Below are 25,766 nucleotides of genomic sequence, written 5' to 3' on the forward strand. Positions count from 1 at the left end.
CTGGGTGACCTTGACCAGGTTGCAGAACTAGGTACAACCTTGGGTTTGCATCTGGTAAAGTAAAGTTGGTGAGGAGGATAAGCCAGGGGTAAAATTAAGCTGTTGAGCAGTACCTAAACTTTGGGAGCCAGGAAGGCATTTGACATGATTTCCATGCAGAAATATATCCTGAGATTAAAGTCAACCCACTTAGATATGCACCTTTGGAAGGCAACTGACCTGTGAGCAGGTGGTTGAATTTACTTCATTTTTAGATGAAATAATAATATATGGAAGATCATAAGCCAATGTTGGGTTAGGCTTGTGAAATTATATGCTGTTTTCAAATTTGTTTAAAGTTACATTGAGTTAAATTTACATAATTCAAGCCTCCTGGGATATCCTTCACCTCTTGTCACACCCCCACAAAGAGCACTATCTACAATCCCTTACTCTTTTTAGAGTGTCACCAAATATGTCAATACATGTATGTACACATGCAGAGATATACATTATGTAATACTTTGTTCCTTGTAGCCTGCTTTGGAACCTCCTGAAAATAAAATCTCTTATTCTTACGTACATTCTTTTGCAGCTTTCCCTCCTTAATTTGTACCCCTTAAGCTGAGCATCAGGAAGAAGGGAACACCAGAGAAACTCAAAGATCCAAAGGACACCAACCCTGCTCAAGTCACTCTGGAAGCTGACTAGCCTGAATGTGCCCAAAGCTTGAGGAAACTTCAGCCCTGCTTCAGTCACTCTGGGTTGGATGTACAAGGTGAAAGATATACTAAGCAAAAGGAAAATGGACTGTTTCACTCCTTAAGACAGCTCTTATACTGTCATTGCCACCCCTTACTTCTGTCATATACAGAGTCCTTTGTTTTGTCTTGACTCTAGGACTGATAACAATCAAACACATAGTTAATAATATCAGAAAAATACCACACACACATGTATCAGTTCAATCCTGAAAGGGCTTTGCAGTTGAAATCCAAGCTCACTATTTGGAGGATGGTTTCCTTTTCTTGGTGGGTTCAAAATCTTAATTGATATAGAATGGATTATGCTATGAACTTGTTTATTGCTTTCATGTTTGTCTTCTCTTTACATTAAAACTAGTGGTTCTACAATTGAAGCAGGTTTTTTTTTAAAAGAGAAACAACAACTATGATATTACATTATATAAAGCTTTAAGTCAAGAAGAAATAATGCCATTTGACTTAGAGGATTAAATAATGAGCATCAAAGAGGGTAATGCTGTAGTTCCCAAAAGACTCCCACCTTAATTGTAACACACAACTCTCTCTTAATCAAGAAGAGATTATTTTAAGAAGTCAGCAAAATTTCCAGAGCACTCATTGTGTTTGAGCTCCTTTTTGTTGTAAAGGCCATGTTTCTCTTTCTTGTAAGAGTTAGGCCTGCAGGGCTGGGGTTGTGGCTCAGTGATAGAGCACTTGCCTAGCACATGTGAGGCCTGGTGTTCAATTCTCAGCACCACATAAAAATAAAGGTATTGTGCTCATCTACAACCTAAAAAAAATCTCCAATCAAGTTTGTTGATGTGCAAAAATTTCTGTTTTCTGTGTTAAAAAATTGTGAAACATCTGTCCAACCTATGAATGTGGAACAAAATTAAGTTATATTAAACATTGTGCTGTGTAACCACCCATTGAAATCTTAGAGAATTTCCAGACCTGGGGTTCAGAGCTTGTTTGGTGTTAGCCCCTCTGGATTGCTGCAGCTTAAATATATCTGTTTCCTCCAAATTCCTCAGGTGTCCAGACTCATCTTTCTTACATCAATGCCTGCTTGAAATGCTAGAATGTCCTAATTCTTGAAGGGCCTGAAGAGACAGTCTCTCAGACTCTTGTCACAGTATGAATTCTAGGAAAAGTAATTCATCACAATGAAACTAAATTCAGGTTTCATTACAGGGACTTCCTGGATGTAATATCAAAGTTGCATGATAAAACTTGTATACATCTATTGAGTTGCCATAATATACCTCCTAAAGATATATAAATGATATATTTGAAAAAAAATTAAATCTGGGGGAAAATATGTTTTGTGAGAAATCTAAAGCCATGCTTGCATTTTGTGTTGTTTTAAATTCTATGCTGTAATAATATTACATTTTATTATTACATTTTTAAGTCTGAAAAAGACATCAGAATTTTGTACCATAATATTGTCATAAAGGGAAAATTTTATTGATTAGAACATATACTTTCCTGCTTTTAGAGCTAACAGTTGAATTAAAGGTTTGCACCAGACACCAACTCCATCAGAACTTCAGTCTGGTGAAACCACATCTTGGTGCCTTCCCAGGCCAGTGCCCATGTGTGCCTGGCTCTTTGCCACCCAATAGATATGAGCCCTGAATGAGGGTGGTGGGACCTGAATTCCAACCCCCTTAGTGCTTATGTTTGGGCCACTTGGACAGCTGTGCTCTGCTTTAATTTCTTCTCTGTGAGGACTTGTGTCCAATCTGCCCATGGGACTGTTGAAAATCAGTGAAGAAATTTACCAAGTTTTAGGATGCCTGGTTGCTGTACAGTGTGAGGAGGGACATCCTGACAAAGGTACCTCTGTGACTGACCCCTACCCTCTACCTGCTTTCCTTCACAGTCTATGTGAAAGGCAGGGGGATTTTGTTCATCTGCCATGCGGCCTGCCAGCTGGTCTCTGATCCAGCTTGAGATACCCACTCCCCACCCCGCATAGCCAGAGCACCACTGGTTTACTTTTGGGAGATCAAAACTGAGACAAAGTATATCTGTATATTAAAAAAACTCTATTAGACATTTACTCGAAATGTGAGTTTGAACTCTCTTCATAATTATGCAATGTGAAGAATCAGCAGATCCTTCTGAATAATTGAAAGGTATTTCAGTGTATAGATTCTTTCTCATGATCTCAGAACAGAGAAGTAAATGCTAAAAAAAATGAATTGATTTATGGAGACAAGAGAAGGAAAATCAAGGATGTGAAATAAAATTCTTGGGTTAGAACTTATCTCTTTTTTGGTGAAGATAAATAGAAACTCATGAGGTTGAAGCAGAAAATAACAAGACAACTCAATAATATGTACTCTGAGGACTGGGAAAGCCATGAATTAAACTCACTATAAAAACAGATGGGAGCTTAAAATGATTTACTTGAAACAAGTTTTTTTTTTAATTTAAAAATTAATGAATGTTCAAGAGACACCAAATTAAAGGGATAAATCTATTACAAAGAACAGCTGGGGACAGTGCTCAATTGGTAGAGTGCTTGCCTGGCATGCACAAGGTCCTGGGTTCAATCCCCAGCACCTTCCAGAAAAAACAAAACAGTTTTACAAAGAAAATTTCCCTTTGCAAACCTAGAGAGAATAATCCTCTGAGCTCTTGAGTGTAGATACGTGATTCAAAGCTACCAAAGAACCTAAGATACAATTTGGTTATATTGATTCTTCATCACAGTCACAGAAGCCCACTCACACACTAGTGCTGTATCTGAGGAACAGAAAGGCACTTACATGGGCAGGATGCATGGGGAGTCAGGGGACCTGAGCAGATCCTGCACCCTTTTTATTCAAAGGATGTCTTTAACTCACCTCTCTGTGGTGATTTAATTTTAGCTTCTGCAAGAAGGTGACAAGATCCCACTGGAGATCACAGAAACATGGCTTCCCGCAGTGGAACATGTCACCTGACTCTTACTTTAGTCTCTGATGTACAGAGCAACTTGGGGGAAGCTGACCTCAAAAGTTTTCTTTTAACTCCCTGGAAACACCTGCGTGAGGCTCTGAAGGCTCCCAATCATGCAGACCACACCCATTTTCTCCTTTTTTCTAACCTATGTTCAAATTAGTGCAAACACACTTCATATATTGCAATGCTTCTACTCTGGGGACAGTGGTTACTGGCACCTCCCGTGGGTTTCCCAGGACTCTGAGGGTCCTATCCCTAAAATGTGAGACCATTGTCCCTGGTCCACTCTCACTGTGACCACGTGGTTTGGGGTATTGTGTCTCCTAGGATTTGCAAACCGGTCTTCAGGTTTGTATTTCTGTTTCAACTTAAGAAACACACTCAAGTGTCCATGTTGGCCGTGGTCAAAGGAAGCAAAACAACATTCTTAATAAAGTCAATTTATTTCCATTCTCCAGTAATAGCTAGTGTCACTAAATGCATTTCAAGGTACAGCCACTCCCGTTGGATGACCACGGGTTCCTGAGAGGGGACACACATCTCCTCTAAGAATCAGAAATCTTCTCATTCTGTGAGTGCGGAAGGAGTCTCTCCATCCAGGGCAAGAATAAAGAGAAATTAACCTTCATGGGCCACTCATATGGGACCAGGGGGCTCCCTGGACATACTGTGAAAGCAGTGACATGAGACAGGATGAACAACTCTCGATAATCTCTACATGAATTAGGAATGAACTGTAAAGTGACACATAGTTCTGTCTATTCAAAGAAGCTTTTAAAAAGGAAAATTACATGCTCAAGACAATTTAAATATCTAGTGAAACTAAATACAGAACATTGAGTTTATGGCCTTAACAAAGAATGCCATCCAGAACCCAGGTGTCCACACAGTGGGGCTCACCCAGGCCGTGACATAGTGGGTCTCCCACCCAGGGCTTTCCTTACATTCTTTAATCAGGGATGTGGCACATTTTTTTGTGTGGTTGCTAAAAGACAGACTGAGCAACAAACAGGAAGACACATTCAGTGGTACCCACAAAAAAATAAATCCGGAATCTTTTATCCATGACAAGACCCCAGAGGCAAATCTGTCCAACACTGCAGCCAGCTAATGGTGGTTTTTCCTCAACCAACCATGGGATACCAAGGTTTAAATGTCACCAAATTATGTCAGCAAAATGCAGGTTTAGGACCTGCCAGGTGTTTTCCCAGGAGAAACACTGCAAGTCTTGAGCAGCAGGGGCCAGCGATGGACTCTGTGGCCCAGCACATGCCTAGCATGCAGGAAGACCCAGGGTGCTCCAGGTGCTGCATAAAAATAAGAAGAAATCGACCCAAGGAAAAGTTGGTACTTTGAAAAATATATAAGGTTGATAGGAGAACAAGATTGCAGATTCGAGTGAGGCAGACTATCCCTGAGCTCAGTAACCCAGAACTGGAGCAGTGGGATACAGCTTCTCCCCAAGGTGTAGAGAGAAAACTCATGAGTTGGTGGTCAGTTTTCCCTGGAGAATCAAAGACTCATCGACTCAGTAAAAGGTTCTAAAAAGACGTCACCTGAGTTTATCAATCACCCATTTTCAGCCAACCTAAGAGCCATATTGAGACTGACTGTGGAGGAACCAATGGGCCTGGAAACCCAGTCCTGTGACTTCAGAGCAAGGTCCACATGAGCCTATGTGAGCCTAGCAAAGGCTTAAATAGCCTTCCAAACCATGGAAATCAGAAACTGAGAGCATTTTGTCCAGAAGGACACAAGTTGGAAATGCTAGAGAGACCCCCAACTCTACTTAACCCTGTGAGTTCTGTGGCTCACAAAGAATAACAAGGCCAGCTATAGCAGTCAGACCAGTGGGCCCCAGAGACTGCCAGTCCAGCACCATCTGAGTTCCTGGGGCCCACTCAGGCCGGTCCCTGCTGGGTCCCAGCACCAGCACAGTCCCCAGAGCCATCCAAGCTCCCTGGGTCTGTAGAACCCACCAGGTCCAACAGCTGCCCGGTTTCTGATACCCAACAGGTCGCTAGCACTTGCCTGTCCCACCTGGTCCATCACCCACCAGTTTCCCAGGTCCATGGTGAACACCAGATCTAGCATCAGTCCAGCATACAACCAAGCCCCTTGGCCACCCATATTCAATTCCCCTAACATCCAGGGCCCCTACCTAGACCGCTGATCTTCTTACTAGGCCTGGAGATTTGCCACCAGCCCATCACCCAGGCTGCCTGGCTACCACTTTGCTGCCTGGCCTGCCCAGCCCTGCTTCATCAGTGGCCAGCAAGGCCCATCGACCAGCCCTGATCCACAAGCTCAGGCCAGCCAGGCCCACTGGACATAGCCAGCTGTGTCACCACCCAGCCACAGCCCCAGCCCACCCATGCCCATCACCCAGGAAGGGACAATCCCATGCTCACTGATTATCTTATCCACCATGGTGGAAAGGACTCCTTAATTCATTAACATTTCACCAAGTTTTCTCACCTTTTTTTTGCTTTTGTTGTTTTGTTTTGATTTTTTATTTTGCTTTTCTTTTTTGTATATTATTTGTGTACTAAGTGACTCTAGAAGTCCTATACATATACACCCTTGTTTATTTCTCCTCATTTTTAGTTTTTGCCACAGTCTGGCTGGGCACAAATCACGAGCCACTCACAGCTTTGTAGATTCAAGCAGCAATTCTTTATTCCCGATCTCACACCAGCCGTCTACAAACACGTTCTGGGGAAATCCACATTCTCTGCCCAAATCCACACTCCACTGGGCTTCTGTCTCCCAAATATATTCTGAATCCTGTGAGAACTCAAGGGGAACTCAGGCAGCAGGATATGCCCTATTCCCAGCAGGAATAACCTTAAACCGGGAACACCCTAAACTCGGATTATCCTAAACCAGGAACACCCTAAACACGGATCCGCCCTGGTCCTTGAGCAAGGTCACCTTCCACTAAGCAACATGGGGGTACGCTGGCAAGGAAATTGTCATACCTACTTGGCTAATGGATCCCAGCATCTCCCCCCTTCTGATTAATTAAACAACAAGTAATGTGGCTTAAGGACCGTTCCAATTCAACATATGGTTCTTACCCGTCATCGGAAAACTGACCTTTAGGCATCAGCCTCCTGTCTTAGGTTGTGTGGAAAGGAACTTGGACAACATCTAAGAGCTGAGATTGGTCTGCAGCTGACAGAGAGCAAAGCATTGGGACCTCTGTGCTACTTCCATAAGGAAATGGCTTCTGCCACACCCAGAAGAGCCTGGAAGAGAACCACAAGCCTCTAGAAGAGATTGTGGCTTGCCTGACATCTTCATTTCTATTTCATGATGTCCTGAGAGCCCTGGTAACAACTGTGTCACACAAAGAACTACACAAAAGTAGGAGTTGTCAGCTGCTACTTTTGCACTCTGTTAGAAAAGGAAAAAAACACACAGCAATAACAAAAACAAACATGGACCCAATCATTCCTGCAAAATATTTTTGAAGTAGAGAGTATAACTTTGCCAGAAATTTGGGACAGTTCATGTCTAAGAACTACTTGAATGAACCCCCAACAAAAATGAGTCAGGTACACCTCTTCTGTTTGGTACCCAAGCAGCTGACAACTAAATGTCTGCCAAGGCTTACTTACTTGGTTAATCCCTCATCCATGCTTGCCACAAATCCTGCTATTGACTTCCACTGATTTACAATATCATAGAAACAATCAATACCAAGGAACGTTGTTTTTCCAACTTTTTTTCAGAAAAAAAGTAAATTCAGAACAGAAATATGAACAAAACTTAATTATTAGATTAAAAAGTAGACTTTTAAACTTCACTATGCACAAATAGAAGAGAAGTTAATGAAATTCCTACATACCTGTCTCCACCTTCAAGAAAGCTCCTCCCATCTTGCAAATCCTCTGCTAGGAAACCTTTGTGGCCACAGTCAGTAATGACCAGGTTCTGTCCATGGGATGTAGTACCACACACTGGATTCGATTCAGGCATTGAACACATAAGTATATATTTTTTAATTTCATCACACCTGTTTTTCCCACCTTTGGACAGTATACAAACCACCTGGAAAGTAAGCAGACATCAATATCTTTAAGACAGAGTAACAATAAGAGAACTGAAAACCATCTCAAGGTGGAACACTGAGAAACTAGTGTCTATTAAGTGACTATTGGATTCTAAGAAAGCAGACGGTATAGAATCACATTCCATCCCATAACTATGAGGAGAGATGAGCACTGCCACAACCTCACCCAGTGGCCTTCACTGATTACTGTAGGTCCAGCGGACTCAGAAAAGGCCACGAGCAATGGAAGGGGCCCAAGGAGCACCCACTTGGGACAACAGTCCCAGGTGAGGCTCCCTCCAACCTCACTCCTCCAGGTCCCCACTCACTGACATTTTGCCCAGTTCAGAAGCAAGCCCAGAATTCCACCAGTGAGGAGGAGGGACAGTTCTTAATAGCTGAGCGTGGAGGAGCATGCAGGGCTGCTTAGTGGGTTATGGGAAGCTTGAGCTTGTAACCTCACAGCTAACTCTGGCAGGGTGCCCTTCCATCCAGGAAAAGCCAAGACCCATGACAACTGGAACCTCCCAAGAGTGAATGCTGATGGATCTCTGGGTCTGTAGGTGTCTGTGTTGGATTGGACTGGTGAAAGGTAGCATATCTTACACTGTAGGAACAGTAGGAGGCCTAGTATTGTCCCCAGAACAGCTAAGCAATGAAGTCAGTCAAACAATTGGAGAGCTGAGGTTGTGGCTCACTTGCAGAGTGCTTGCCTAGCACGTGGGAGGCACTGGGTTCAATTCTCAGCACTGCACAGAAATGAATAAAGGCCTGTGGACAACTAAAAAAATAAAAATTGGAGAATCTTGATAACTAAAGTTCAAAGAAAGCAACCCAAATATGAATAAAACTCGATTTTGTGAGTACACAGCTGGGTTTTTTCTGGTTTCCACACAAAGAGAAAGGACTGTGCACAGAGGGTAGCATTCCCTCCCAGCCTGCCCTGCTGAACCCCTCAGCCAGACTCTGGGGGATGCCTTAAATGCATTCTTAGCAGCTGTTCCCTCCACTGTTCCCAGAGAAAGTGCAGGAAGACAAACAGGCCATGATCCCAAAGCTGCCACCACCTGAAAATGCTGCTCAGCCAAGAAACTTGCCCCCCAGCAGTTCCCCTTCTGACTGTCCAGGCCCAGGCAGGACAGCAGACAGAACTCTGACAGCTCAGGGGCGGGGCATGAGCTGAGGGATTCTTGCCATTGCAAGAGCTCCTGGCTGTCAAACTAAGCCCCGCCCACTCTCAGCAGAGCAAGGCTAGATACAAACACTAGCTCACACCTTCAAGGGAGGACAAGGTGTCCTTGCCTGGCCCTAGCAAGCGAGATCCTGGAGATGCCACCAACACTTGCTCACCTGCTGGTGCACCGCCTATCTAATGACATTGCTTTCCCCTTCAGAGGCCCAGGGAGGCTACCCCCTGCTCCAAGCTTGGAGGTATGGGGAGCGCTTATATTGGGGCCATGCCAGTTGCCGCCTTTTCCGAGAAGAGCACTCCTGAAGAGGCACCGACCTGTCCCTGTACCGGAGGTGCAGGTACTGCCAGCCAAACACCCGCTCATCACCCTAGTCCGCACGTGCTCCACGCCCCAAGAGCTACCCTCAACCTGCAGCAAGAGCCTTCTCAGCCCTCTGACTGCCCCCACGTCCATTGGAATACAGCCCATCTGTGCTGCCATCCTGGCTGCCTCTGGGCAGGGGCAGGGTCGTTGCACCAGTCTGAGGGGAGAGATCCCTGGCCTTGCCATAGCTGCCACCCCTCAAACCCAGCATCTACAACCCTTCCGAGATGATCCCGAAACGTCACTGGGTCAGGAGGTGGGTGGACCAGCGGGATCTGAATCACATCCCAGTGTCAGCACTCAACAGTCCCCCCAGGACCCACGCACGCACCAGGCACGCAGTTCCCTTGCCTATTTCTCCCGCATCTGGTGCAAGCGCGTGGACTTTGCACGTGCACGCAGACTTTGCACATGCACGCGGAATTTGCACGCGCGTGTCCGTTCCTGGCGCAAGCCTGCCTCTTGCCCAGTATTGACGGTTTTCCTCACGTGCTCCCCTGTTCTCCACTCATTCCTTCCTCAGCTGCGCCCGGCAACAGGTCTGACAGCCATTTCGCCTGAAGCTGCGTGAGCAGCCCAAGAAGGCCTTCTGCCATGGACGCTAGACCATCTAGCGCCCACTAGCGACTGCGCTAAGACTGCCATGGAGACGTCCCACAGCAAGTGTTGTCGCTCACCCCTGCCCCCGGCGCTGAGGGGCAGAGACCTGCCAGAAGGGTCCCACAAGAAGCCCGGTCATGGGCCGCGCAGACTTCCCTATACTGGTTGGCCACTAAGGGCTTCCTGGGCTGGTGGCACCACTCGCAGGTCATCTTGCCGCCATCCTGCAACTGCTCCTCAGCGGTTGGGAAAAGTGCCTGCTCGGTGCTTTTCCAGGGTCCTGCGGACCCTTCGATCTTTTCTCGGAGACTTGGATATTGCCTCCTCCCTCCGCATGCCAGGTCTCCTGAAGAGGACGCTGCTGTCAACTGCAGCTTTCATGAATTCCTGCATCCCAGGCCGCAGACTCAGACAGCCGCCTTGTAGGGTGCAGGGGCAGGAAGTGGCTCCTTGCCAGCTTCCAGCACCCCAAGAACCCTGCCCAGGGAGGACTGTGATCACAGCCCCTGGAGACAGTGGCCAAGTGGTGGCTGAGCAAGCAGAGCACCCTGTAGATAGAGAACATCAGAGGGGGCGCCCTCAGGTCACTGGAAGAGCATCTGCTTTTAGGCCCCTGGGGGCCCATAGCTGTGTGCCTGCCTTTGTGCCCAGGCCTGGGCCTCTGTGCAGAAACCTCTGCACCCAGAGCTCCCAAGACAGAGCTGAGAGCTCCCAGGCCATCTGCATGAGCTCCTGCCGCAAAAGAAACCCCATCAGCAGCTCCTACAGCTCCACGCGAGGTCTCCGAGCCCTGAAGAGGAGGGCTCCAGACCCATCCAACGGGGAGCCGCCCCTGGGATGTTCTTCATCCCCAGGGATTCCCCCAAAGAAGGGTGAGAAGGTGGCAGAAGGCAGGGCGGGACATCCATTGCCCAAGAGGAAGATCTCACCCACGGGAGACACCAGCAGCCCACGGAAACGCAAGTTTCCTCTCCTGCAATGCCGCCGACGGGAACCTCTGAAGCTGCCACCGCCTCTGTTACTGGCCTGTGCAGTGACTGCTGAGGACCTAGACAGGGAGAAGAAGAAAGCTCTGCAGCGCATCAACCGTCTTCTGATGGGTGAGACCCAGGCCATTGGGAACAGCTGTGCCATGGCCCCACAAGCCCATGGGGGGGTCCCCGCTCCACTGGGAGGGGCCAGGCCTCTGGCATCAGTGGGCCTCAGCCAGAGCTTTCCCCATCCCCCCAGCAGCACAACCATGGTGGCCCACACCCCAGTGTGGGTCAGCTCTGCTGTCTCTTCCCAGAGCCATCCTCCCATCACCAATCTTACAAGACTGCTCTCCCCCAGCCTGCCAATTGCTGCTTTGGCCCTTCCTCCCAGGCCCTCTCTCAGCACATTGGCAGGCTTGGCTGCACAGCCAGTGGCCCCCTTTGGGGTCACACCCTTGAACATCACTATGCCTTCACAGCCCCCACATCTGGGGCCTCCCTCCACCTTGGGTAGGAGCTTCCAGTGCTCTCACCAGGGCCCAAAGCCCTACTGTACTCACAGGCCCTCACCTGTAGCAAGCTCCAGCTCTCCAGCTCAAAGGGTACAAGGACACATTCCGCAGGGTAAGCAGCCTCTCACCCCTGGAGCCACCGTCCCACCAAGTTCTGGGGTTCCTGGTGGGATGAAGCCTGGAGCCCCTAGCTTTGCCAGCTCTCATCAGCTTGGACAGGTGGGAGCTCCAGGTCCAGGTGCAGCTCCGATGCCACCCTTGACTGTGGGCCCAACAACCTTGGGCAGCCTAAACTACTCAGCCCTTGGGTCCGACAAACACAGAAACTCCACCGTGGGTCCTCGTGGCAGCACCCAGACACATTCAGTGACCTCAAAGGCAGCTGGGAGGAGAGATTTGTCCTTGGGTCAGACATCACGCAAGGAAATATCCAGCTCAGAAAGTAGAGAAACCCCCAAAACTAGAGAGCACCGTGGGGCAAGTTCGGGAAATGACACCTACACTGCCCCTAGCCAGAGCACCACCATGGCACCCAGAAAACACACAGACAAGGGTGAAAAAGGGCAAGGAAAGAGTGGAGTTCCTACCCCGAGTGCCATTCCTCAAAGCCTGCCCATCCAGAAACACCAAAGCTCACCTCAAAGGACAAGTACTACAAAGGGTATCTCTAGTTGCCCTTCAGTCCCTGGGACATCAAGGAGATCAGAGAGCCCAGACTTGCTTCCTGAACTCATGTCAGCCTTTGGGTCCTGGTGTAGCTCCTCCCAAAGAGGAGAAACCCCAAGCAACAGGCAGCAACATGGGGCAAGTTTGGAACAGAACCTGTCCAGTGCCCCTAGCCAGAGCACCACCATGGCACCCAGAAAACACACAGACAAGGGTAAAAAAGGGCAAGGAAAGAGTGGAGTTCCTACCCCGAGTACCATCCCTCAAAGCCTGCCCACCCAGAAACATCAAAGTTTACCTCAGGGGACAAGCACTAACACTGAAAAGGGTATCTCTAGTCTCCCTATGGCCCCTGTGACATCAAGGAGATCAGAGAGCCCAGACTTGCTCCCTGAAATGATGTCAGCCTTTGGGGCCTGGTGTAGCTCCTCCCCAACAGGAGAATCCCCAAGCAACAGGCCTCAACATGGGGCAAGGTTGGAACGGAAAACCTCCAGTGCCCCTATCCAGAGTACCACCATGGCACCCAGGAAAAACACAAAAGAGGGTAAAAAGGGGCAAGAAAACAGTAGAATTTCTACCCTGAGTGCCATCCCTCAAAGCCTGCTCACCCAGAAACACCAAAACTCACCTCAGGAGACAAGCACTACAAAGGGTGTCTCTAGTTTCTCTTTGGTCCCATTGACATCAAGAGGATCAGGGAGCCAAGACTTGCTCCCTGAACTCATTACAGCTTTTGGAGCCTTGTGTATCTCCTCCCAAAGAGGAGGTACCCCAAGCAACAGGCAGCAACATGGGGCACAGAAGACCTCCAGTGCCCCTAGCCAGAGTACCAGCGTGACACTGGGGAAACACACAGAAAAGGGAACAAAGGGACAAGGAAACACTCGTGTTCCTACCCTGACTGCCATCCCTCAAAGCCTGCCCACCCAGAAACACCCAAGCTCACCTTGCGGGACAAGCAGTGCAGCCAGTAAGGATACTTCCAGTTACCCTTTGGTCCCAATGACATCGAGAGGATCTGGGAGCCATGACATGCTCCCTGAACTCATTATAGCTTTTGAGGCCTTGTGTATCTCCTCCAAAAGAGGAGGTACCCCAAGCAACAGGCAGCAACATGGGGCACAGTTAGAACAGAACACCTCCAGTGCCCCTAGCCAGAGCACCACCATGGGGACCAAGGGACAGAAAGCAAGGCACACCCCAGGGAAAGCAACCTCTGGTGTGGCCACAGTTACTGCCATCCCCCAAAGCCTGCCCACACAGAAAGGCTTAAGCTCTCCTGGGGGAACCAACACCACATCCTCAAAATCAACCTCTACTTTGACCTCCACCCATAGTCCATCTATGAGCCCTGGGAGCCCAGACTGGCTCCCAGATCTGATCTCTGCTTTTGGAGCCATGGTCATCAGCCCACGTGGAGAAACAAGAAGCGCAAAAAAGCGCTAAGAACACACTTGGGCTTTAACACCTTCAGCCCCCCTACCCAGATAGGATGATGCTAACTTCTCTAAGGACTGACACTGCCTAGATCCCAACAGTCCTCCACTGCCCTCAGCTGGGCCTCAGCTGGCCCTGCCTCCACTCCATGGGGCCACTGGGCATCCTATCACTTCCACCATAGGATGGTGAGTCTGGCATGCTGTAGGCCTTGAAGACTTGTGAGGGCACTCAATTTGGCCAGGGCATCCACCCAGTGAAGCAGGGCCATACCTGCAAAGACAACAGCCCATGGGAGCAATCCCAAGGTCAGCTCCTAAAATACAGTATTACAACTTGTTTGTCTTATAAGTAATCACCTTATTATTATAAATTACCTTCAGTTGTTACATTAAAATTTGTACTTGCATAAGGCTTTACGAGATAATAGTTTTAAAACTTGTAAGGATAATACAATATAAAACGAATAAGAGTAAAAGATTTAATTTTATAATAGTTATAAATTAAGGAATATATTTTTTCATAATTTGAAGCATTTACTTATTTATATATAGTGTTTTTGTTTACTTTAGGAATATAGTAATCTTTATAACAGAAGCCTATCTTCTGAATTTAATTTTAAATAAACTTGAATAATTGTCTAGATTGATATGGGAAATGATATTACCTACTGCCCAGCTCCACATCCTGTCTGTCCCCAGAGTGGGGCTGCAGTTGAACCCTTATGAGGTCATTCAGACCTCACTAAGAAGAATGCATTCTCCATTTTGAAAATATGAAGACAGCACTCAATATTCTTCACAGCTGCTGAAACTAATTCTGACCTCCATGCAGGAATTTCCATCTTCTAGGACAACACCCACTCCTCAGGACCCTTCTCATACATTCTAGGCAGGAGACTCAATCCTACTTAAGACATAGAAAAGCCAGAGATCAGAAGTGCAACTCATGGATAAGTGGACAGGCCCTCATGAATTTCTCCTAACCACGCACTCACACATTTCTAACCCTCATTCACCACATCTGAAGAGGAAGGACACCACCAGAAGATGATTGTCCTGCTCATCCTGGGAATCCACAGTCCCTGGTTAGCTGACAACCCCTCTACAAATCTCACATGTCTGTTCAGGAGACAAGCCCCAGATGGAACATACCAAGCTTTCATGTGTTCAATTACTGTTCCACTTTACCTTCTCTACCCTCCCTCAATCCAGGTCAGATTCCTTTCCACCTGGTTACAGATTGGGCTCTCAGTTTCTGATCTCTACCATCAGGTAGATGGCTGGGACTTCAGAGAGCTCCCTCTGCTGGACACTGACTAACTTGGAAAATTCAGGCAGCCATTCAAAGTACCTGGCCGCAGTTTCCTAACTGGCTCAGATCAGGGGGGAATGCTGCCATGCTCAACTGAAAATGCCTCCTTCCTCCTTCTAACCAGGAGAATCCTGAGATGTTAAAAATCAAGGCTGAGAAGAGAAAATATGTCTCTTCTAGAAAGAGAAGTATTCGACACCACTCCAGACAAAGGCAATGGAGTAGGTAATGGAGCCAGATGGCTACTGGCAGGAGAAGCTGAATGAGTGAGAGATCCACCTCATGTATTGGTACACTAAATGACTTTTGTGGGACTCTCCACAGAGTAGATTGGGCTCCCCAAAGATGTGGAATGCAACCATCACTCCAAAGGAGACCATGTGCCTTGGCCTATAGATGCATTCTTGCAAAATAAAGCATCCCCCTTTCTGGCCTATTCAAAATATTTCTTGAGTTGAAGGGATGCTGGCCCCTGATCTAGTGCCCCAACTATAAGTGTAAAGGGAAGACTCACACTTGCTGTACGAGCTGCCACCTGTCACCCACTTCCTTGGTCTTGAAGGGTCTGCATCAACTGTCACATCCACTAGGGGTCCCACTGTCCACACTTTGCCCTTTCTGAGGTGGCCTCTTCTTTTTGATCTTTTGTGCAGTTTGTGAGTCTTGGGCCAATCACCATCATGAACATCTTCCACAGAGAGTGCAGGCCTGGCATCAGAACACCTGGGCCAGGAAGAACAAGAAAAGAAAACTCACTTTTTTTTTGAACCTAGGGAAAAATTACTTCAAGGGTGTAACATATTCTTGAGGCATTGGTGTCATTCTGCTTTGACAAAGAAAGAGTGCCCCCTGAGTACATCTTCCCACTTTCTGGAATTGGGATGGCAGTAGAGTGTTTTCTGTGTGAACAAAAAACTTAATCACAGCAGAATACACTAAGATGGTTATTCTGCACGTATTTTATAAATTTCACGTGGGAAAATGAAACGGTCATAACTACTACCAAAAGTGGGAGTGGGGGAATGTAGTATCCAGGAGCAGCTCTTGGTTGGGTCATCACCTCTAGGATTCCAGCTCTCATTTAGCTTGATTTGGATCACTTCACATTTCTACCAGGACACTTAATTTACTGAGAGCCATGTTGCCTGCCTCAGAAGGCTGACACCTGTGAAGACTTGTGTTGGTGTTTCTTTTAGGGCTTCCTCCGATGTCATCAAACAAATATCTTGTGGCATTTTTTCTATATTAAAGGGTAGGCTAATTGACAAGTCCCCTCTCTCCCAACCCCCCAAACAAGCAAACAGTGGTTTTATGTGAGATGTGATACCTCTCAGTTTTTGAGAGCTGTTCCATTCTCTTAATGACTGGTTGTCTCAGTTGTTGGCGTTAGTATCAAGATTTCCTAGAAATCTTTATCATTTTCCCCATATTTTTACTGATGCAGTATGGCTCAGCTCCCCTACCCCTACCCCTTGGTCCCTTTTCTCTACTCATCTTTCCCACATTTCTTTTCCTTTTTGTTCTTTATATTTTGCATATCAGAGAAAACGTACATCCAATATTTGTGCATCTAAGTTCTTTGGGGATGTTGATGTGTAGGTTTTTTTTCCTTGATGTGTCCTTATCTGGTTTGGGTATGTGTGCGATGCTGGCTTTATAAATTTGGAATGTGTTCCATCCCTTTGTATTTCAAGGAGTAATTTGAGGAGTTTTGGCATCACTTCTTCTTCAAAGATTTTTGGTAGACCTCAGCTGGGAGTCCATCCAGCCCTGAGTTTTTCTTTGTTAGAGACAGTAACGAAAACCTTCCATCTCATTACAAGTCATTGGTATGTTTGGGTTTTCTTTTGCTCTCGATTCAGTTTTGGTAGATCCTATTTATCTAGAAATGTATTCATTTCTTCTAGGTTTTCCAATGTATTGGAGTACAAGTTTTCAAACTAGTCTCTAATGATCCGCTGGATTTCTGTGATATCTATGATGATTTCACCTTTTTAATCTCTAATTTTATACACTTGGCTTTTCTCTCCTTTTCTCTTGGTTATTTTAGCATGGGGGCTTATCAATCTTGTTTACCCTTTTAAAGAAACAACTGTTTCATTGGTCCTTAGTGTTGTTATGTTTGTTGTCAAGTTCATTAATATTGGCTCCCATTTTATTTCCCTCCTTCCTTCAGTGTTTGCTCCTCCACCATAGCCTGGCTTTTACACCATTTCCCATGTACACAGTGCATGATGTCGGCTTCCTCAGTAGAGGGCGCTGAAGTGACACTGCAGGAAGCAGAGGCCTCTTGTGGTTAAGCTACTGCACCATTGCTCTGTGATGCTGGTATGGGTCCATGTGAGGGCAGCATGGAGATCCTCAGATCCTGAGGAAGGCTTTGGTCTCCAGGAAAATTTCCCAACACTTTCCAAGCTGAACTTAGGTGATGGTGCCCTCCTAGTGAATGGTCCAACTGTAGTGGGAGGCACCTGGCTCTGAGTTCAGAACTTGGTAGTCCCTGGCTCTACCCATGCCCACCTGAGTTGTAGCACACCAAACACACTGCCCTTAGCAGGCACATATTCCCAAGGGTCCCCCATCCCTTTCTGTTCAGAGGATGCTGTGAGAGCCATGGCTGCTGCTCCCTCAGGTAAGGAAGGTCCAGGTGGGCTGGGGAGTGGACAGCCGTGGATGCTCCTACCATGTGGTCACCCATGCCCACTGGCTTGTTCCCTAGAGATGAAGACCTGGCATAAGGCAGAAGCTGCTGCAGAGTATTGAAGCTGCTGCTGACCTTGAGGAAGAAGGTAGGTGCAGGACGCACATCTGGGAAGGCACAGCCAACTTGGGTGGGGGGCAATGGTTCCTGGAGGGGTGCTCCCTTGTGACAGGAGCTGCCACATTGTAGGCAGGCTCACCTAGGATGAGCATCTACCTCTGGAGGGCTGGAGGGGTGACCCATATGTTTAGGGTTCTAGGGCTGGAGGTATGGGGTACCTGTGGTGTCTTTAAGCTGTGTGCAGGGGTGGATGCAGTGTGAAGATCCTCCAGGTTGGGGGCATAGCTTGAGGTGTCTGGTTGGGACCCCTTGTTGTGCAGAAACAGTTGTGTGGGTCTCAGTGAGGGGGCCTTAAAGGAGAGACAAGCTTCTGGGGACATGTAGGCCTGTTTGGGGAGGTCCATGTTGAGTGGGCCTGCCAAAGAGGGCCCAGTGTTCAGCAAAGGAGAGGTTCAGTTTGGGGACAAAAAGACTCCCTCCTGCACCCACACATTTGCAGTCCCCAGAGCCACCACCACCAGGAGACAGAGGCCACTTCTTGGGGGTCTCAGTTCTGTGGACTGCTCCTTTGGCAGGCAGGGAGCCTGCCAAAGGAGAATGACAAACAGACTTCTGCTGCCCTGCTGCCCATGTACTGTCCCTTGGGCCATGGTGGAGATTAGTCCAGTCTCTGGATTTATAGCTAGTCACCTCTGAGGTCCCTGTAGAGGTGCGGAACATGTATACTGTCGGGGCTAAGGATGGCATCTGCAGGTCTGGACTGAGTGTGCATGGGTGCACACATGGCTGTATGTGTGTGTGTGTTTGTGTGTGTGTGTGTGTGTGTGTGTGTGTGTGTGGTGTATATGTGTGGAGTTTGGGCTGCAGCGTGTGAGTATGAGAATGTATGTGCATCTGTCTGCAGATGTCCAAGTGCATTTCCAGACATTGCATGTGAATCGTTGTGAACTGTTTTTGTGAGTCTGTTTTGTGTAATGCATGAGTATATATGAATAAATAAGACTATGATTTGTGTGTGTGTGTGTGTGTGTGTGTGTGTATGTGTGTGTGAGATTTGCCCTTGTCTTGTCATTCCCCACCATTGCTCAGCCTGGCACCCCTTTGCAGCCATGTTTGCATCTTGTGAGCTGTCAGCTCGAGATCTTGCATGGTGTAGACATTTTGGCCCAGCCTGATCTCTCTCTCTCTCTTTCTCTCTCTCTCTCTCTCTGTGTGTGTGTGTGTGTGTGTGTGTGTGTGTGTTAAGGGTGGCATCATGTGGTGGACGAACTGAGCACCACTGAGGCTCCCCTCCCCATGCAGATGTAGATTGAGCACTTACTCACATGATTTCATTGAGAGTACAATCCAGCCTGAGTACAGGTAGATAAATAATAAGGTCCATGGCAGAAATAAAGGTCAGAAAGACAGGGAAAGGGCTCACCAGAGGTGGTGGTCAGCTTGGCCTCGCTGAGGGGATAATGTTTGAGCAGAGCATTGAAGGAAGGGAGGACATACACTTCTTCAGGAAGGGTGTTCCTGGCAGAATTATTAACACCTGCAAGAACTTGAGCTGGGAAGACAGAGTAGCAAGGTGGCCAATGAAACCAGAGCAGAGTGAAGGAGAGTGATGATGAGGTCAGAGAAAGAACAGGGTCCACCTTCCAGAGTCTCGTGGCTGCTGAGGTCTTTGGCCCTTACTCTGGGTAAGATGGGTGCCCTGGGGGAGTTTGGACCAGAGGAGGAACATGGAAGTATCAGGGACCAGTAGTAAGGAATCACAATCACTAGGGTGTCAGGCCAAAGAAGAAACTTCGGCCTATTCTTTTCAGAATTTTGCCTCTGGGCTGGGAACCCCAGGCTCAGCCTCTACTTTTCAGCATTCAGAGTAGGGGTTGCCTCACAGGTTGCCCTTTTGATCTGGTGCATGGACCTGCCTGGCTACTCTTTGGGAACCCATGATGCAGGGACCGTGGGAGGTTCCAGTTAAAAGAGAGGCCCTGTCCATCATGACTCCCTGTTTCACTCCACATTCCTCAGCACCCTCTGCTCCATCATCAATACCTCTATCCAGAAGATTTTTGAGGTCCCAAGACTTGGACAACCTGAAGCTTTTCAGGACCTTCCTGTTTGTCATTATGCTGGAATCAGAGGGGAACTTTCATGTCCTTCCACAGCTGAAGAACACAGATCCTGTAAGTCTGAGCTCTCTGATGATGGGGTCTGGGGCGGATGACTGAGTGTGTGTGCAGAGAAATCTCAGCTGGTGCTCCTGGGATCTGCCATATGTTCCCAAGACACACAACGTTAACATCCTTCAGCTGGTGGAACCTAGTCTGGGAAGATGGCCAATTGTGGAGGAGGGCCAGGACTATTCTCAGAGGCAGAGTTCTAGTGTGAGTTGGGAAATACCCAAGGAAATTCAGTCATGTTGGTGTTTTCTCCTGCAGCTCTAGCACCATATCAAGTGATATAATTGCCTCCAGAAGCTGTGGCCCAATTTACTTGCTTACATTTGGGGGAGCATATTATCACATTCCCTGTGAAGGAGGAGAAATAGCCCTCAAAATCAGAGGTTGGTCCTACACCAGCATTGACCACACAGGAAGATATGGAGCCACCAGTGGCCGCTGAGCCTTCAAGAAGAGGAGGAAGCTTAGCTCCCAATAAGCAAGTCAGTGGATATTGAACATTATCTTCCACTTGGTGTATATATATGGTACATATGGTGCTCCAAGCTGCCATCCCATCCTTTGAAAGACAGCCACCTTTCCTGGCAGCAATATAAATTCAGGGTCCAAAACAATAGAGGCAGGAGGTCAAGAAACTATTAGGCCACAGCCCTCCACATCTACTAGAATGTATCTTCACTTCCCTAGTTCTAAACTTTTCAATGGCATCTCCCACATGTGAGCTCCTGAGCATTACCTAGTACCAGAACTCCCAGCACAGCTATCCTTCCCCTCCCCTCTGAGATTATCTATTTAATTTTTTGTGATGCTAATTCTTATGGCATTGTAAGTATTTTTAGTGGCATTCTTTTATGTTGACCTAAAAGTGCCTAATCCATTCACCAGGCTGTGCCACCACCAGTACTGCGTAGCTGCTGATGGAGCCCATGTAGAACTCATAGGTGCTGTGAGAGAGGATGCAAACTGGCCATCCAGGAGAAGGTGAGATTGATGCCCCTGTTATGGAGCAGAAGGGACTGCCTAATGAGTGTTGAAGAATTTAGGCCATTATAACTCATGCTATGATCTAATTTAACTGTCATGTAACACTACAAATCCCACTCATATATAAGATAAAAACCATAATATGTACATTCTTATTGCTCCACAGATCATGGCTCACCATCCTCTTATTCTTCAAGACACAAAATTGAAGTTAGAACCGTTAATGACTCAGTAGTGGTCTGTACTGTTTAAATAAAAAGAAGAGTGTTATGTTTTGCACTTCAAATAAAAAGCTGTGCATCTTACACTACTTTGTCACACTGAGAATGCAAAGGAAAAGTTCAAGAAGGAAATTAAAGTGCTGCTCCAGGGCATATGTAAATGACTAGAAAGCAAAAATAGCCTTATTGCTGATCTGGAAAAACTTTTTATATTCTGAAGAAAAGAAGAAACAACCCACGTTCTATGAAGATGAAGCCAAATCCAGATAAGGCCATCACTTTAGATTGTTATACTGACAAGAGAAGTGAGAAAGCTGCAGAAGAAGTTTGAAGGTGCCAGAGTGTGGCCCATTATGTTTTTGGCAACAGGCCCCTCTCCATAAAATGAAAGTGCAAGGCAAAGAAACAAGTGCTGATGTATTAGGTCTTGCAAGTCATCTAGAAGGTCTTGCTAAGCTATTCGATGAAGATGTGTGGTGCTTTAGGTAGTAGGTGTCCCCAGAAGCTCATGGGTGAGCCAATACAAGGATTATCAGTGAAATGATTCAGTTCTGAGAGCTGTAACCCAATCAATGGTTTATTCCACCGACAGATATGAACAGGCAGCAGGCATGGAAGGGCATGTGCTGGACCCTTCCCAAGCCTGGAGGTATAGGTGGCACCTGCAAAGGCATCTAGTGGCTGTGAAAGAAGTCTGGTTTCTGGGACTGAAGCATATAGAAGCCAATCTCAGCGTTCCACAGCAGGGTTTCACATTGGAGGTTCCCAGTGACCAGGAGCAGTGTCAGCATCCATCTGTGGGGAGAATGTCAAACAGCGAGCCAAGGTGTCTTAAGGCAGTTTGAGGAGCCCAGATGTATCAGTGGCAGGATGGAGAATTGGCCTCAGGCTTGGAGGACAGCCATGGGCAGGAGCCTGGACAGTGAAGCCTTGGCATTTGGAATCTGTGGAGGTATTGGTGTCTGAAGTTCCGTTATGGCAGCGGTGGCAAAGGCAACCAAGGAGTCTGTAGGTGGCAACGTCAAGCCAGGCATCCAGAGAGGAGCATTCTCATCCTCTGGCAGTGGCAGCAGTCTGGTCCCAGTGCACTGATGGTGGCTGCGGCATCACTGGTGGCCCTGTGGGGACTCCAGTGGCCGCAGTGTGGAGCTCTGTTAGCGGTGATGGTGAAAGCTTGGGACAGCAGGCCTCAGAGTCAGAGGACGACTAGAGGCTGTGATGGCCTCTGCAGTGGCTCCTCCAGGCAACTGGTATTGCTCCTGGTAGGGCCTGCCTGCTCATGAAGCAGGGCGCAGGAGCTGGTGGTACCCAGACACCTGCTGAGGACCTTATGCTGCCCATTCCAGCAATGCCTGGCATTGGCCTTGAGTCCACCAGGCTGCTCACCTAATCCTTGAGTTCACCCTGCCCCTCCCTGAGTTGCAGCCTCTGAGGCATGAGTAGGCCTGCTGCCAGCTGGGGCAACCTTGGGAGAAGACACCCACCCTCCCCAGCTACATCTCCCCTGGGCTGTGGTAGCAAAGTGCAGAGGTGGGAGGTGGGGGGGCCTAGAAAATCCTCACCCTCCAAGTGCATCCCTGGGGCAGGACAAGGGTGGAGGGCACAGGAGGCAGTGGGAGTCTAAGGGCAACAAGTTCTCTGTCTTGGTCTTCTGCCACCGCCAGCCACAGAAATGCACTTTGGGGGTGACGATGCCCTAGGACCTCTGCTTTCTGCACCCACAGTCCATGCAGGATGTGGCTGGGGATGGTGAGGTTCTCTCCTAAGACCGCCCCAACCTAGCAGACAGCCTAGTTCCTCAGTAGAGAGGCTATATCAGGTGATGGGGTGAGCAGACATCCAGTGGGCACATGGCCAGAGCAAGACATGGCAGCTGTGGGCAGCATAAGGTCCTGGGCAGCTGCCTGGGTACCACCGCCTCCCGCGTGCTTCTTCCTGAGCAGGCCAGTCGACCAGGAGCAAGACCAGGGCCTGGAGCCTCCACCACAGAGGACATCCCAGCTACTGGTTACCTTCTCACTCTGACACCCACTATCCCAAGCCCTTGCTGCCATGCCAGCCTGGAGCTCTTTGCTGCAGCCAACCAGACTCCCCACATGGCCACTGGATGCCACCTTCACTGCCCTGCAGCCAGACCCCAGTTACTTCTGCAGGATGAAGATGCTTACTGCTGGACACTGCCTGTTGTTGCTGCCCCTGCTTCTGAACTCTTATGGTGCCACCACCATTGTGCAGCACTCAAACTTCCAAACTCCAGATGGACTCCAACACTGCCCACCCCACACCTGGTGCCCAACCCCTATACTGAGGCTGGACCCCTGATGCAGCTGCATGTTTCTCCTGCCCCTGCCAGACTCTGGAGCTCCCCCCTGCTGCCACCAGACTTTAACATGGATACTAGACAGTGACACTCAGTACTGGGGCCAACTTCATTGCAACTGCAGGAAGACCCTTGTCACTATGGCAGATGAAAACACTCATGGCTGGATGCATCTGTTGTTACAACCACTGTTTCTGGTTTCTTCTACTGTCACCACCACCATGAGTAGGAAGCAAGGAACTCTCAAATCACAGTTGCATGCTGACACCACCACAATCACCCCCACCCCACGCCAATACTCAACTCCTGACTTTGGACGCCTGATGCCTTATGCCCCAAACAGCTGGATGCTGCTCTTGCCACCATATGCCACCATTTCATGATGGTGCCATTGCAGTGAATTGACCCCAAGGATGCTTCTCTGCTCAAGATGTATAGGAGCTGGGAAACTGATCATTCTCCATTACAGTCACCTCACCAAATTCCACTGCATGCTGCCTGCCTTTTGTCACCCCAGGACCAGCCACCAGTTTTCAGGACCCTTGAGGTGTTGTGGCTCTAACTCAGGGAACTCATCCAAATAAACAAGTGAGCACTTTAAATGAAGGCTGCAGTCCTCACAGCAGGCAGTGGGTGGGGCTAGGTGGGTCCAGCTCACTGGTGAGAGGGTGGGGTTAGAGCCTGGGAGCTGCTGGCTAGCTCTAGACCTGATCCTGTAGGGCAAGATAGGGAGGGATCTCTGGCTGCTCTTGGAGTCTAGCCCTGGAAGAACCTTCTGGTCCTTTTTGTTGAACTTTCCATGGTGTCTCCTTCCCCTACTCCTCCACTCTTCCCTGAGGAGACTCTGTGTCTTGGACAAAGGGTCATCAGGGCATAGGGTCTCTGGGCAGTGGTGTGAGGCCCCAGTACATTGCAGCAGGCTGGGGACAGCCAGACTGGCCATACCTGGACTTGTAGGAAAAATAGCCTATTGGGAAAATACCCTCCTAGACCTACCAAATTGAGCCTAACACTGGCTTCTTCCAAGAGATTATCAAGAAAGGAAAAATATAAGTAAGCAAGTTTGTCTGGCTAAGGGGTAGTGTGAGAAGTAAAGACTTCAGATTGGGTAGAGCTGGATTTAAATCCCTCTTAACTGGGTGACCTTGACCAGGTTGCAGAACTAGGTACAACCTTGGGTTTGCATCTGGTAAAGTAAAGTTGGTGAGGAGGATAAGCCAGGGGTAAAATTAAGCTGTTGAGCAATACCTAAACTTTGGGAGCCAGGAAGGCATTTGACATGATTTCCATGCAGAAATATATCCTGAGATTAAAGTCAACCCACTTAGATGTGCACCTTTGGAAGGCAACTGACCTGTGAGCATGTGGTTGAATTTACTTCATTTTTAGATGAAATAATAATATATGGAAGATCATAAGCCAATGTTGGGTTAGGCTTGTGAAATTATATGCTGTTTTCAAATTTGTTTAAAGTTACATTGAGTTAAATTTACATAATTCAAGCCTCCTGGGATATCCTTCACCTCTTGTCACACCCCCACAAAGAGCACTATCTACAATCCCTTACTCTTTTTAGAGTGTCACCAAATATGTCAATACATGTATGTACACATGCAGAGATATACATTATGTAATACTTTGTTCCTTGTAGCCTGCTTTGGAACCTCCTGAAAATAAAATCTCTTATTCTTACGTACATTCTTTTGCAGCTTTCCCTCCTTAATTTGTACCCCTTAAGCTGAGCATCAGGAAGAAGGGAACACCAGAGAAACTCAAAGATCCAAAGGACACCAACCCTGCTCAAGTCACTCTGGAAGCTGACTAGCCTGAATGTGCCCAAAGCTTGAGGAAACTTCAGCCCTGCTTCAGTCACTCTGGGTTGGATGTACAAGGTGAAAGATATACTAAGCAAAAGGAAAATGGACTGTTTCACTCCTTAAGACAGCTCTTATACTGTCATTGCCACCCCTTACTTCTGTCATATACAGAGTCCTTTGTTTTGTCTTGACTCTAGGACTGATAACAATCAAACACATAGTTAATAATATCAGAAAAAATACCACACACACATGTATCAGTTCAATCCTGAAAGGGCTTTGCAGTTGAAATCCAAGCTCACTATTTGGAGGATGGTTTCCTTTTCTTGATGGGTTCAAAATCTTAATTGATATAGAATGGATTATGCTATGAACTTGTTTATTGCTTTCATGTTTGTTTCCTCTTACATTAAAACTAGTGGTTCTACAATTGAAGCAGGTTTTTTTTTTTTAAAAGAGAAACAACAAATATGATATTACATTATATAAAGCTTTAAGTCAAGAAGAAATAATGCCGTTTGACTTAGAGGATTAAATAATGAGCATCAAAGAGGGTAATGCTGTAGTTCCCAAAAGACTCCTACCTTAATTGTAACACACAACTCTCTCTTAATCAAGAAGAGATTATTTTAAGAAGTCAGCAAAATTTCCAGAGCACTCATTGTGTTTGAGCTCCTTTTTGTTGTAAAGGCCATG

This window comes from Callospermophilus lateralis, assembly GCF_048772815.1.
Source record: "Callospermophilus lateralis isolate mCalLat2 chromosome 10 unlocalized genomic scaffold, mCalLat2.hap1 SUPER_10_unloc_2, whole genome shotgun sequence".
Classification (NCBI taxonomy): domain Eukaryota; kingdom Metazoa; phylum Chordata; class Mammalia; order Rodentia; family Sciuridae; genus Callospermophilus; species Callospermophilus lateralis.